General features: G+C 37.4%; 1 pseudogene across 1 annotated transcript; it reads left to right on the top strand.

The window, feature by feature from the left end:
* Positions 1-8,152: 8,152 nt before the first annotated feature.
* On the top strand, positions 8,153-11,987 carry LOC149028187 (zinc finger CCCH domain-containing protein 66 pseudogene; annotated as a pseudogene). The gene is made up of 2 exons (XR_016175626.1): positions 8,153-8,392; positions 8,875-11,987. The product of XR_016175626.1 is annotated as a zinc finger CCCH domain-containing protein 66 pseudogene (transcript).
* Positions 11,988-12,751: the final 764 nt, after the last annotated feature.

The following is a 12,751-nucleotide window of genomic DNA, read 5'->3' as shown; positions in this document are numbered from 1 at the left end:
TAATTTTGCATAGATAGAACCATTGATTTAATCATCACCTCCTTTCCTGCCTTAAATAATAATGTCTTCCTCCATCCTTAAAGTTTATTATGCACCCTTTCATTGATTTCCTTGAATAATTCCACCTTTGAAATCCTGAATTCTGTAGGTAGACTTTGATACATTTTAGGACCAGCAGAGAGGGGAATCCTCAGAATGTTTGCAAACCATCTTTTGAACATCTTGGGAGTGTTAGGAGAGAAAGCGACTCTAGACTTCTGAAAGTTAATACATTGACCACTTGCCTTGCATTATAACTCTAAGCATGATTTAAGATTATGCACCTCTTTCAACCGTACCTCCATGAAAATAATACTATCATTTGCAAACAATAAATGAGTAATAGGATTAGTTCTATTTCTTATCTTCATGCCACAAATAATTCCCGCATCTCTAGCCTCCATCAACGTGGCACTTAGGACCTGAGAGCACAAGACAAACAAAGCAGGAGAGAAAGGATCTCCTTGCCTTATGCCTCTAGTGGGAGTAATTGGTTCTTGAGGGACTCCATTCACTAGAATCTGATATGAGACAAAAGTGAGACATGACATAATCATACCAATCCACTTTTTCAAAAACCCAAAAGCCACTAATGCTTTCTCAATAAACTTCCATTCCATCCGATCATAAGCGTTTTTGTATGTCCAATTTAATAGCGCCATAAATAACTTCTTCCCCTTCTTGTGAGAAATATAATGAAATGCTTCATGATCTACCAAAACGTTTTCAGAAATAAATCTACCTGGAATGAATGCAGACTGTACTGGGGAAATGAGAGTCTCCAAGTAAGGTTTAAGCCTATTTTCTACAATCTACCAATCACGTTGCTAGAGACATTACAAAGGCTAAAAGAATGGATTGATGACAATAGCAAAGAAGTAATGGACATAAGAAGACAAGACAATCACCAGTTTTCTTTGGGAGATGTTATTCTATACTCTCATTCCTCATGGAGATCTCAACCATGGAAGTTGGAAAGTCAGTTAGAGCTTTGCTAGAGATTGTAATAATAGCGCGGCGAATAATCTCACAAACCACTTGCAAGAAACACACAGGTTTTTACTCAGTTCAGTCAGTGACCTACATCAAGGACGAGTCCAAAGGACTCAAAAGCACAATGCACAACTAAAACAATATCAAAGATAGTACAAGAACACTTAGGAACCCCTCACCAACACTAAGAACTCAAACACAAAGATCTAACATCAATATAGATCAAACAACTCAAAAGGCACCTGTGAATGACACGGTCTCAACAAGGCAAGAATACTCACGCATCATATTGTTAAAACTGAAGCCAAGAACACCTTTGCCGAGAGCATTATGGGTTTGGAGAAACCCCAAGAATCAGAGGAGAACCACAACCAAGTGCTTGATATGTATAAAACAAAGAACGAATGGATATCTTCTTGTCTAAAACCTTAAGAAACTACAAACCAATGAATTCACATAAATGTCATATATGATTAAGGTCTGAAACTTGTCCAGCACATCTCACTTTGGTGATCGATCGTGTAATGATACTACACCAAACTTCATCGATTTTCATTTTAAGATATTTTAATTAAACAATATTTTGTACACACCTCAATCATAAGTTTCGCTCAATTTTCTTTAAAACAACCTTTATTTTCTTTTTTTGAACGTAAGAACTTAAAAAGTAACATGATATACTTTCCATTTTATGGATGGTAATCCCTTGTTATACCAAAAAAAAAAAAAAAGATTAATTTTGCTTCTAATTGTTAAGTTTCTTGTTAAACATATATTAATTTTAATTTAAAGATTAATTGAGAGTCTGAGACATGCACGTATACGTAAATTTAAACAACAAATTTATGGGATTGTAATGCTGTTTTTTTTTAGGTGCAAATTCTAGAAAGAAAAAGAAAGTGATGATGAAATAATATTAAAATAATCCATTCATATATCTAATTCTAAATTAACAAAAATACCATGCAAAAATTATTAATTATGAGAAATTGTGGTCAAAAGTAATCTTATTATCGGATAAGATTATGATTGTTGTTGTCATTGTTTGATTCATAGATGATGGATTTTATAATTAAGACCTATCAATAATGACAATGATATATGCACTCGCCATTTTTTGCCCTTTCCAAAAAAAAAAAGAGAGAATGTGTAACAAGAGGTCAAACAACTAAGAGATTTAGTTCACCAACCCATTTCCAAATAACTAACATAATATATAATAAAAGGTTACAAGTGACTTAATTACTGAAAAGTATATAAACTATGAGGACGCCACAAAAGAAATTGAAAGATCACTGCATAAGTGAATAAAGAATCTCTGTATCTACCTGTTCGATCAGCGTCGCACACCTGACTGTGGTGGGTGAGTCTCGCAGCGGAAATTTTTTACATCCACAAGAATTCGATATCGGAACCTTGCTTAAGTGAACCAAGCTGCTTACCACTTGGACCAACCCCCGTTTGTATTAAACGCTTTCTCTAAAAAAGAAGCTAATAGTCGGATTCAAAAATTGGTAATTAATAATCGGAAATTGGAAGTTGGAACAAAAAAATGATTATCACCAATCAATAAATCGGACAGCTTATCGAATCGGATTATCGTCGGATATTCGATAAAATTTCAGATTCAAATTCGGATGGCTTCTCTACATTTCTGCCAGATTCGGATAGCGGATAGTTGTTTTGCTAATCGAATTCAGATCTCAATACTGATGTATCTGATTCGAATCTGATCCATTTACGGTCTAGTTACCATCAAATGTCTAATCACACAATCACATTTCTAGTAGAAAGAGATTCATCTTCTTGTACGCAATTAAAAGAATACTTAATCCACAAGATAACCAAGAGTTTGAAAGCTCATAAAGCTCACCTAATGATGTAACAAAGATCTAGAGGAAACCAAGAAATGAGGAGGGAATCTAGCATAACTATCTTTTATACAAATTCTTATAAGGATAAGTTTCCTTTACAACTTTATATATCAATCAAATCTTTATTGAATATTTTTCTTGTCCCTCTTTTCGGGTGGGAATATCATTTTGTAGTTGTAAAAAAATGACATAGCTAGTGCCTTAAGCCATAAGATGACCCTTAACTAATCTTTTAAACACAATTAAAAATGAATCAATTTCTTTATGGATGGCACTTAATTAATCTCTATTAAATAACTCTGTACCCCCTTAAAATTAGTGATACATGATTAAGTATAAGCTTCTCAATACATGCTTTGATGGTGAGAAGTAGAGAAAGCATCTGATTCATATCAGGTAGGATGGCGCATCTTAGATTCTTAGTTTTTATTACCAAAAGCATTTGATATATTTTACAAAAAAACAAGAGATTCTTAAGGTCTAAGGTATATTAGAACAACTTGCAAGGAATATTAACTTTTAAAAATGTAAGAGTTAATAATTTTATCTTTTTATATTTTCAGATCATAGTTTTTTCGGTCAAGGTGTACCAATCACCAAAGTTAGATGTAAAATAAAGAATGAAACCAGTTCCAATATAAATTTTCATTTTTAAAGAATGAGAGAAAAAAAATATCTTAAGGGTCTGTTTGGTAACATGAGTCTGGAGATTTCAAATCTGTGGAGTCATAATTTATAAAATTAAATGTTTAGTTGTGGAATGAAATCTGTGGATTCATCCTAAAAAACTATTTAATCGACGTGATTTTTTTTTTTCCGATAATAAAACAACGGAGTCAAGGACTCAAAGAGAAACTAAAAGGAAGCAGCATCACAATTCGCCTGAAGGATCTCCTCCAACCCGTGGGGAACATCCTGAAAGAACATCCAAGAGCACTCTAAATCGAGTGGAAACTTAGACATCCAATCAGCAGCCTTATTAGCAACACGTCCAACATATACGCATCGCGTACTCACCATCTCATGCAGCAAAACACCAATTCGACGTGATTTTTATGAATGTGTAAATGTATAGCTTTTTTGAAATATCTGGATTTCACCCCTTACCCATAAATCTACAGATTTTACAACCAAACAGGTATAATTCTCAGATTCATGAATCTAGAGATTTTAAATCTTTGGATTCATATAACCAAACAAGCCCTTATTAAATACAAATCGAAATACAATCAGCTTGATTAGGTTAAAAAAAAAAAATTGTGTTGTTTGATTGTTTGTAATTTTCTTGTGTTTGAGATTTTTATGTTCTTAAAACATTTTTTAATGAAACATATTTTAAAAAATATTTATTAATTTTTGTAAGCAACATCATGTACTTCCTTAAACAATATCTTTGGACGCTGTGACTTGTATGCTGCGCATTTAATGCGCAGCATATGCAGCGAACGTCGAGATCGAAATCTCGACTGAAATTTCGATCTTAACCGTTGGCTTCACCGTGCTGGGCATTAAATGCGTAGCACTGAAGCACAACCCACCTTTGAAGGGCTTCCTAGCCAGGGCAGAATGCTACAATAATTTTCTATGGAAAACCATTTGAAGAAGATCATCTCTATATATTCTATGTTTATAATCCAGAAGATGACAATAGATAGAACATTAGGTAATGCTTTTCAATAGAGATTTATTTAGTTTGGTGGAGATTGGCATTCTTCTGGACTTTTCAAATGTTCATGTGGGTGCTTAATGCCAAGAACACCATTTAATCACGCAAAATATATAGGTATGCTGTAAATTAACTTTACAACCTAAAAAAAGGTGAAATTGGTATATAAATTAAAGCCAGCACTCAAATAAATTGTTTCAAGTTTGTAATTGTCTTCTTTCAATAATGACAAATTCGAAACATAATAAGAAGAAAAGATTCTACTTTGTATGATTTGGTACCCGTCTCTTTCCATCCACTCCATGTTGTCTCATTCTCAATATATATTTTAAAATGAGGGAACAACTCCATTGTGTTTATGTATAGTTTTTTTGACATATTTGTTCGAAAAAAGAAAAATGCATGAAAATTGCAAACTGAATTAATTCATTAATAAAATTATTTGGGTCGAAACTCCAATGATGGCTAAGTTGGCAGAGAAGATCAACACTTTCACATAGGAGGTCAGAGTTTGAATTCTTACGGGCCAATGGCAAAGCCTTGCTGCTATTATTTAGATAAATCTCCCTAAGAATATATTCAAGATACACTTAAACTAGTCTAATTAATGAACCTCATGTCCAATTGAATCTTACAAAAGTGTCCTACTATCATTTATTTATTTATTTTCTTTTACTTGATGAGATTAGGGGTGTCAATTTATAGCCCGAATCGTTAAAATCGAACCGCACTGGCCCGTTATAGCCTGAACCGAACTTTAATGGGCTGTAATTGGGCTGAGGGTTGTGGAGCCCGCACCAACCCGAAACCGAACCGCAACCCGTTATAACATGTTTTGTAATTTTACATTAAATAGTATTTGAATCATTGTATTACCATTAGGTAGTCGGTATAGACAATTAAAAAAATTAAGCATGAATTCAAAGATCAAATAGTCATTTTACTACTTAATATCTAGGTTCTTGATTTCTATAGAATGGGTGGATATTTTTTTAATGGAAAATGACCAATAGCATGCAACTTTGCTTTTCATTTAATTTTCGCTTTTGTTGTAGGATGCTCAATTGTTTCTTCTTGTTGTTTTTCTTACACACCATAAACCGTTAGTTAACCCGAACCTAAACCGTTAGCCCAAACTGGTTAGTTAGTCGAACCTAAGCCGCACCAATCGAAACCGGTCCGAAACAGTTATTTTGCTAATGGGCCGTGTTTGGACTAGTGTTTTTCAGCCTGAAACCACCCCAAACCGCACCGTTGACACCCCTAGATGAGAACAACAAACCTTTCTATATTATAAGTAGGCAAACAGTATATAAACATGCAAATCTCCTGGACCACAACAGCAACTAAGGCAACTGTTGTACTTCACAGAGGATATAAGACTTCAACAACTTATACAAGTAGGGCAAGAGACAACTACCAAAATATACTTTAGACAACTTCTGAACCAGAGACAACAAAATGAAAGCCAAGTAATAAGGCCAGTGATCTCCATCCGATCAGGAAGGCAAAAACCATTAAAGCAACCTGCAGTTTGTCCATGTTGCACAGTAATCTTCTCTTCTTCTGCTACTTGCACTCTTTGCCTAACACCTTTTGTGAATTGTGACATTTTAATAACCATAACGAGCTATTAAGACATCTATTTTTTAGGTAAAGAAGAGCAATTAAGACATGCTAAATGAAAGGACACCAAACAAGTACATCACATCATTCTTGACCTGACCTTTCAAAATGTCGCAGAGGATAGGGTGCTTTGTGCAAAGAGAATTAATAACAAAACCGTCCAATGCAATATTAGAATATATTGGATCAATGATAGTGTTTTTTTTCAATCATCAAAACTGTCACGAGAACTAGTCCTATAACCCTAGAGGTGTTGGGTTGAACGTCTTGTATTCTACGGGTTCATGTAATTATGGTTTTGATTGTATTTGTAATTAAAACAAGATTTAGGTCAATTACTAATACTGGAATAAAATTATAATTACATTAGGATTAGAGTTTTAGGTTTCTCTATAAATAGTCTCTTTAAGATAACCTATAAGCATCAATCTTTGTAGGAGATTGAGAAATCAATCCCTGTAGAGGATTGGAGAACCCATCTTGATGATAAGGATTAATGGTAAGCAAAGGGTAATACTTTGTAGGTGTAAGAGTTGTATGTGGTTTATTAGAAATATTGAAACTTATTTTCTCTCTGGTGGACGTAGACAGGATTTTGCCGAACCACGTTAAATTTCTCTTGTATGCTTTGCTTGTATTCTTCTCTGTTCATAGTTGTACATCCATTATCCTTAACAAAAGGATAGGAGGGGCCGGGGAGGGTGGGAAAAAAATATGAAAGGTGAGCTTTAAATCTAAGACTCATTTGATATTATTGAGTCTAGATAAGAAATTGTCTTAACTCTATACGAAAAGCACATCCACAAATTAATCATGATATTTACGATGTATTAATTTATAATTTTATTTAATCTGATTATCAAAAGATTTTGTTACTCAAAAACAAAGACCGAAAACTATTGATTTATATACTATATAATATATAATGATAGAAAAATCCTCTTTACTATTGGTGCATCTTTAGGATGCATGCAATAGTTGACTGTTTTTTTTTTCCGATTCAATCAAATAGTTGAGTTGAAACCATATCTTTGTGTTGGATATGTCAGCACAATCGTCAGAAAATGAGTCATTTTAATAAAAAAAAATTCTTCTCGGACTTTTTTTCATCTCAAATCCCTTCAATTTTACATAGGTTAGTTAAAATGATTGAGTTTAGATTTTTTATTTACAAGAGAAATGAATTTCCATCTTAAATGTATATAGTGAAAAAAATGTGAAAAGAGTACGACTCTCTACCGTCCGATTAAGAATCTCTAAATCCAAATGATTGCCAATCAAATGGAATCTTAGTGTAATTCCTCTAAGATCCAAAGGAATTATAATAGACATTAATCCATTTAGCAGCTGTTTATTTATTTTAATATTTTAGATTTAGATTTAGATTTAGATTTAGATTTAGATTTAGATTTACATTAAGATTAAGATTAGTGCCTAATGCAGCTGTCCAGTCACACTAGTGGTATGGTTAGTGGTTACGAACCGCCACGGGGAATGGCTCTTGGTGCTTCATCGACGTTAAAAAGATTCTAATCTAACGCGAGTCTTAGTGTGTGTACATTTCTAAACGGTAGGATCGGATCTATACGATACAACACCGGTCTTCATTTTATCCATTTATCCTCTATAAACGCGTATTCATTTTGACCAAATTCCGAAAAGCTTTCAAAGCTACTTCTCCTTCTTCGAACACATTCTGAAACCGTCGTAGCTGTAGAGAAGACCGAGTTGAGCTAGACGGCCAAGATACTGCCACGTCACACGTGGAAGAAACTCTTCTCGTCACCCGGTCAACCAAATCAGTCTTTTTAGATGCTTCACCCACACGTGTCGTTCAAGCTTGACTGCGACCGTTAAATTTTTGCGATAGACGGGTGAGGGTGAGTCTCATTTGGATTGAATTTGGGTTGAATTTGAGTTTCATTTAGAGGGAAAGGGGTTGGACTTGGAAGAGAGAGAAGAAGAAGAGGGGAGCGGTAGCTTCGTTGCCTTTTTGACCCAACTCAACGGAGCAACGGAAGGTACCCAACTCAAGATAAAGAGTTCTTGGATTCTTGTCTGTTTTCTTGCTTCATCCATCTTCTCCTCCTTCAAATATATAAGAGAGGAGGGCTTCAGAGGGATGAAAGTGTGAGAGGCTCCTCTGCAAACATAGATCGAGGTCTTCCGTCAACTACATAGTCTCTGTGCCAAGGTATGCTGATCTTCTTGATTGTTGGTCCTCCTTCGGGTCTAACTTGCAGAGATTTCTCAAGTGAAAACACCTTAATTATATTCATCTCTTTGACTATCTTTGGCTTTCTTTTGAGATAATTTGGTCACTAGGGATTGATTTTTGAATGATGCCAAAGGGTTTGATATTTTTCTCTCGACTAAATTGACTATTTCGTATACAACCTTAAATTCTTTCAAACCCTAAAACGAATTTTCTTCTCTGCTTCATAGTATTAGTACATATTTGATAATGGGTCATCGATGGTATCCTATACTTTTAACAATGGGAAAGCATTCTTTCGGTCCTGATCAAACCCCCCTCCCTAAAAGGGATCCTTTTTTCTTTCAAATTCTTAACAGCTACTGCTACCACAGTCGGTTTCTTTTCTTTTCTTTTCTGTTTCTTTCTTTCTTTCTTTTGGATGAATCTATTTTACGGGTGTGAAAATTTTGCTCCTGTAGTTCCTGCTGAGAGAAGGTAAACGGAGAAGAACAACAATTTCCATGTGCAGTGGTTCTAAGAGGAAAGCCAATATGCCTGCGTTTTTCATGGAAGGAGAAGAATCTCAGAGGCAAAAGGATGGATTTCTTTCTGTTAGCTCGATCTCTGTTTTGCTCGAAGCATCGGCTTTAGATGATCTGATTACTTTCAGAAGTGCAGTGGAAGAAGAAGGTTGCAATGTGGACGAGACCAGCTTCTGGTACGGAAGGTGTATTGGATCAAAGAAGATGGGGTTTGAGGAAAGAACTCCACTCATGATCGCTGCCATGTACGCAAGTACTGAGATTTTGGCATATATCATTGAAACAGGCCGTGTTGATGTCAATCGGGCTTGTGGTTCCGATGGTGCAACTGCCCTCCACTGTGCTGTTGCTGGTGGTTCTGCTGCATCGCCTGAAGTTGTCAAGCAATTGCTAGATGTATCTGCGGATGCTAATTCCGTTGATGCAAATGGGAATCGCCCCCGTGACTTAATTCCTCCAGTTTTGAAGTGCTCCCATTATTCAAGGAGGAAGGTGTTGGAGATGATGTTGGAAGGAAGTAGCAATATTGAGGAGGGATGGGTTTCTACCGATGAGACTGATAAACAGAAAGAAGAGCAGCAACAACAGTTGCTGCAGACGCTACAGGCTCCAAAAGATAAAGATCAGCCCGAGAAGAAAGAGTACCCAATTGACCTATCCCTCCCAGACATAAAGAATGGGATGTACGGGACCGATGAGTTTAGGATGTACACCTTTAAGGTGAAGCCCTGTTCGAGGGCTTATTCCCATGACTGGACTGAGTGCCCATTTGTTCATCCAGGGGAGAACGCAAGGCGCCGTGACCCAAGGAAGTATCACTACAGCTGTGTCCCATGTCCGGAATTCCGCAAGGGATCTTGCAGGCACGGGGATGCCTGTGAATATGCACATGGCGTGTTTGAGTGTTGGCTCCATCCAGCACAGTACCGGACCAGGCTGTGCAATGATGAAACTAACTGCAATCGAAGGGTGTGCTTCTTTGCTCACAAGCGTGAGGAGCTACGTCCCTTGTATGCCTCAACGGGGTCAGCTGTGCCATCACCCAGGTCATCTGGCGCTTGCTTCTCTTCCATGGACATGAGCTCAATGAGCCCTCTGGCGCTTGGTTGTCCATCTGGCATGATGCATCCTACTACCACGCCACCAATGTCACCATCTGCAACTTGTTCCTCTCCCAACGGGGGTGCACTGTGGCAGAACCAACCTGGTCTTGTGCCGCCAATCCTACAGCTCCCTGGGAGCCGGTTGAAGACTACATCGAGTGCGAGAGATTCGGATTTGGAGCTAGAATTGCTTGCTTTTGATAATCAGCATTCACGACAGCGGAAACAATTGATGGACGACATGTCTACCCTGTCTTCTCAATCCAGCTGGAACAATTCCATGGCAGCTGCAGCTTCCTTTGCTGCATCACCTGGTAGAGGAACCATGGAGTACAGTCGGCTTGGTGTGGTGAATCCTGCTAATCTTGGTGATGTTTTTGGATCTCTTGATCCTTCAATGTTGTCTCAATTACATGGGTTGTCGCTGCAAGCTGCTAGTTCTCCTCCATTGCAAGCGCCATTGCAATCTCCATCTGGAGTCCAGATGCGCCAGAACATGAACCAGCAGCTTCGATCTAGCTATTCAACCAATGTGCCTTCCTCTCCAGTGAGGATGGCTTCATCGTTTGGGTTTGACCCATCAGCAACAGCAGCAGCAGCAGCCACAGCTGCTGGTGTAATGAATTTGAGATCAGCTGCCTTTGCAAACCGGAGCCAGAGTTTCAGTCCAGCTAGTCGCCATGCTGGGTTTTCCAGTGCTCCAAGTCCAATTTCAACATTTTCTGATTGGGGTTCACCAGGTGGGAAGTTGGACTGGGGTGTTCAAGGAGAGGAACTGGACAAGCTGAGGAAATCAGCATCATTTGGGTTCAGAAACGGTAACCGCAATAACAGTGCAGACTCAATGGAGCCAGACTTCTCTTGGGTGGAGCCCCTGATGAAAGATCCCCAGTCTGTGGGGGCGGAGACATTTGATTTGGAGCAGGAGCAGGAGCAGGAGCAGGAGCAGGAGCAGGAGCAGTATCATCGCAACAACGGGGTCAGTTCAGAGACAACATCTCCCTGGGTGGAGCAACTTTACATGGATCAGGAGCAGATGGTGGTTTATTGAAGCCTGCCGCTAGTGACACTTGATAACCTTCGTCTGCTCCTTTTTGTTATGATTATTTCTATTAACATTCTTTACATGTGATTAGCGCGGGGAACACAGAAAAATTGGTGCAGGAAGAACAGTGAGCACTGCGTCAGAATTAAACTGGTATAATCTTAGTTCTAGGTTTAAAGAAGGTGTTTCTGTTGGAACTTGGGTTTACCCCAAGAAAGGGATTCTTTACATTCGTGGTTCTCTTTTATTTTTTCCTCCGGTTCTGGGATTGTCATACTCTGAAAGGTGTGTTTTTTGGTTTTCTGGTGGGGGGTGGTTGTGGAAGCAAGGGTAATCATTCTTTTGTAGGTTTTGCTGAGAAGACCAACAGAAAGAGATGCGTAGCAGATGAAAGTTGAAGAGGGTGTATAAAACATGGAAGAAATTGGTTGTGAGAGTTGGTTTTAGTCAACTCCGTCACTGACACTGTTCATAATATCATTTGAATGACTGTAATTTTTTATTATTTTTTTTAACTGTACGTTGTTGCATATGAATGTCACTACTTAATCGAATTATAACTTTGTTGCATATGAATGTCACTACTTATTCGGATTATGAAGTCTGCTTATCTTGTGTGATCTTTGGCTGTGTTGATATGAGAGCTGGTGGGGAAAGAAGAGAGATACACGGGTTTCAAAGAGAAAAATAGGAACGAGCCCAGTGGTTGAGAACAGCCGTGATTATCCTGGTGCCCTTCTGGGGGAGGAAACAAGCCAAAATGCCTTAAAATTAAGCCAGATTTGATTCGAAAGGGTCCTTCCCCTCCCAGATTCCTTGATTCTGATGAGGATGTTGGGGTTTCATACTCTGATCACTTTTGCATTTATTCTTAATTGAGCTCATTTGACTTGCCAAATAACGGTTGGAATCTGATTCAAAATCATGCTCACCAGAATCTAATAGTTGCTTTCCATAAATGCCCTCTCATAATCGAGGTCAGGGTCCTTTAGGTTGGTAACTTAGCATCAAGGGTGGGGACTATTACATATATATATATATATATATATATATATATATATACACCATAAAGAATATTGAACTCCTTACCTCTTCACCACGAGAAGTCGATTATTCTAAATCAACTACGCAACTGAACAACCCTTCAATGGTAATTATTAATTATTTTAACATTTTCATCCCTTCAATATAATTGGCCTTTCAGTGGAAATATCTCTAATAGTGATGCATGAGTCTATAACCATTGATTTGTACCACCACCAACGATGTGGTTTCTTTCTTCTTTCTCTCTCTCTCTCTCTCTGTTTTAAGATGACCAAACGTTTTGGTTTAATTGGTATTAAGAAGGTATGAAGAAGACCCACCCCTTCAAACCTTGTTCAATAGGTAGAACTCTTTTTTTCCGTCTTGCAATTAACATAACTGCAGGTGTGTGTCCTACTCCTACTGTTGATGACCTTAATTATAAATTTTATTTTTATGAAAGACCTTGATTATTATTTATTAATTAAACCAGACGGTTAGTAGTCATTTTTAGTCATTAAAAATGAGGTGGATGGTTGGTGTATCCAATCCAATCCATTCAATGTTTTTATGGTGAGAACAATTTCCAAAGCTTTTATGGTGTACGGTACCTTTGTTTTGTCATTTGGTAGTTGGTAGTTGG

This window comes from Hakea prostrata, chromosome 1, assembly GCF_041222555.1.
Source record: "Hakea prostrata isolate BN-2017 chromosome 1, UWA_Hpros_2, whole genome shotgun sequence".
Lineage (NCBI taxonomy): Eukaryota > Viridiplantae > Streptophyta > Magnoliopsida > Proteales > Proteaceae > Hakea > Hakea prostrata.
This window is presented reverse-complemented; position numbering and strand designations above follow the sequence as displayed.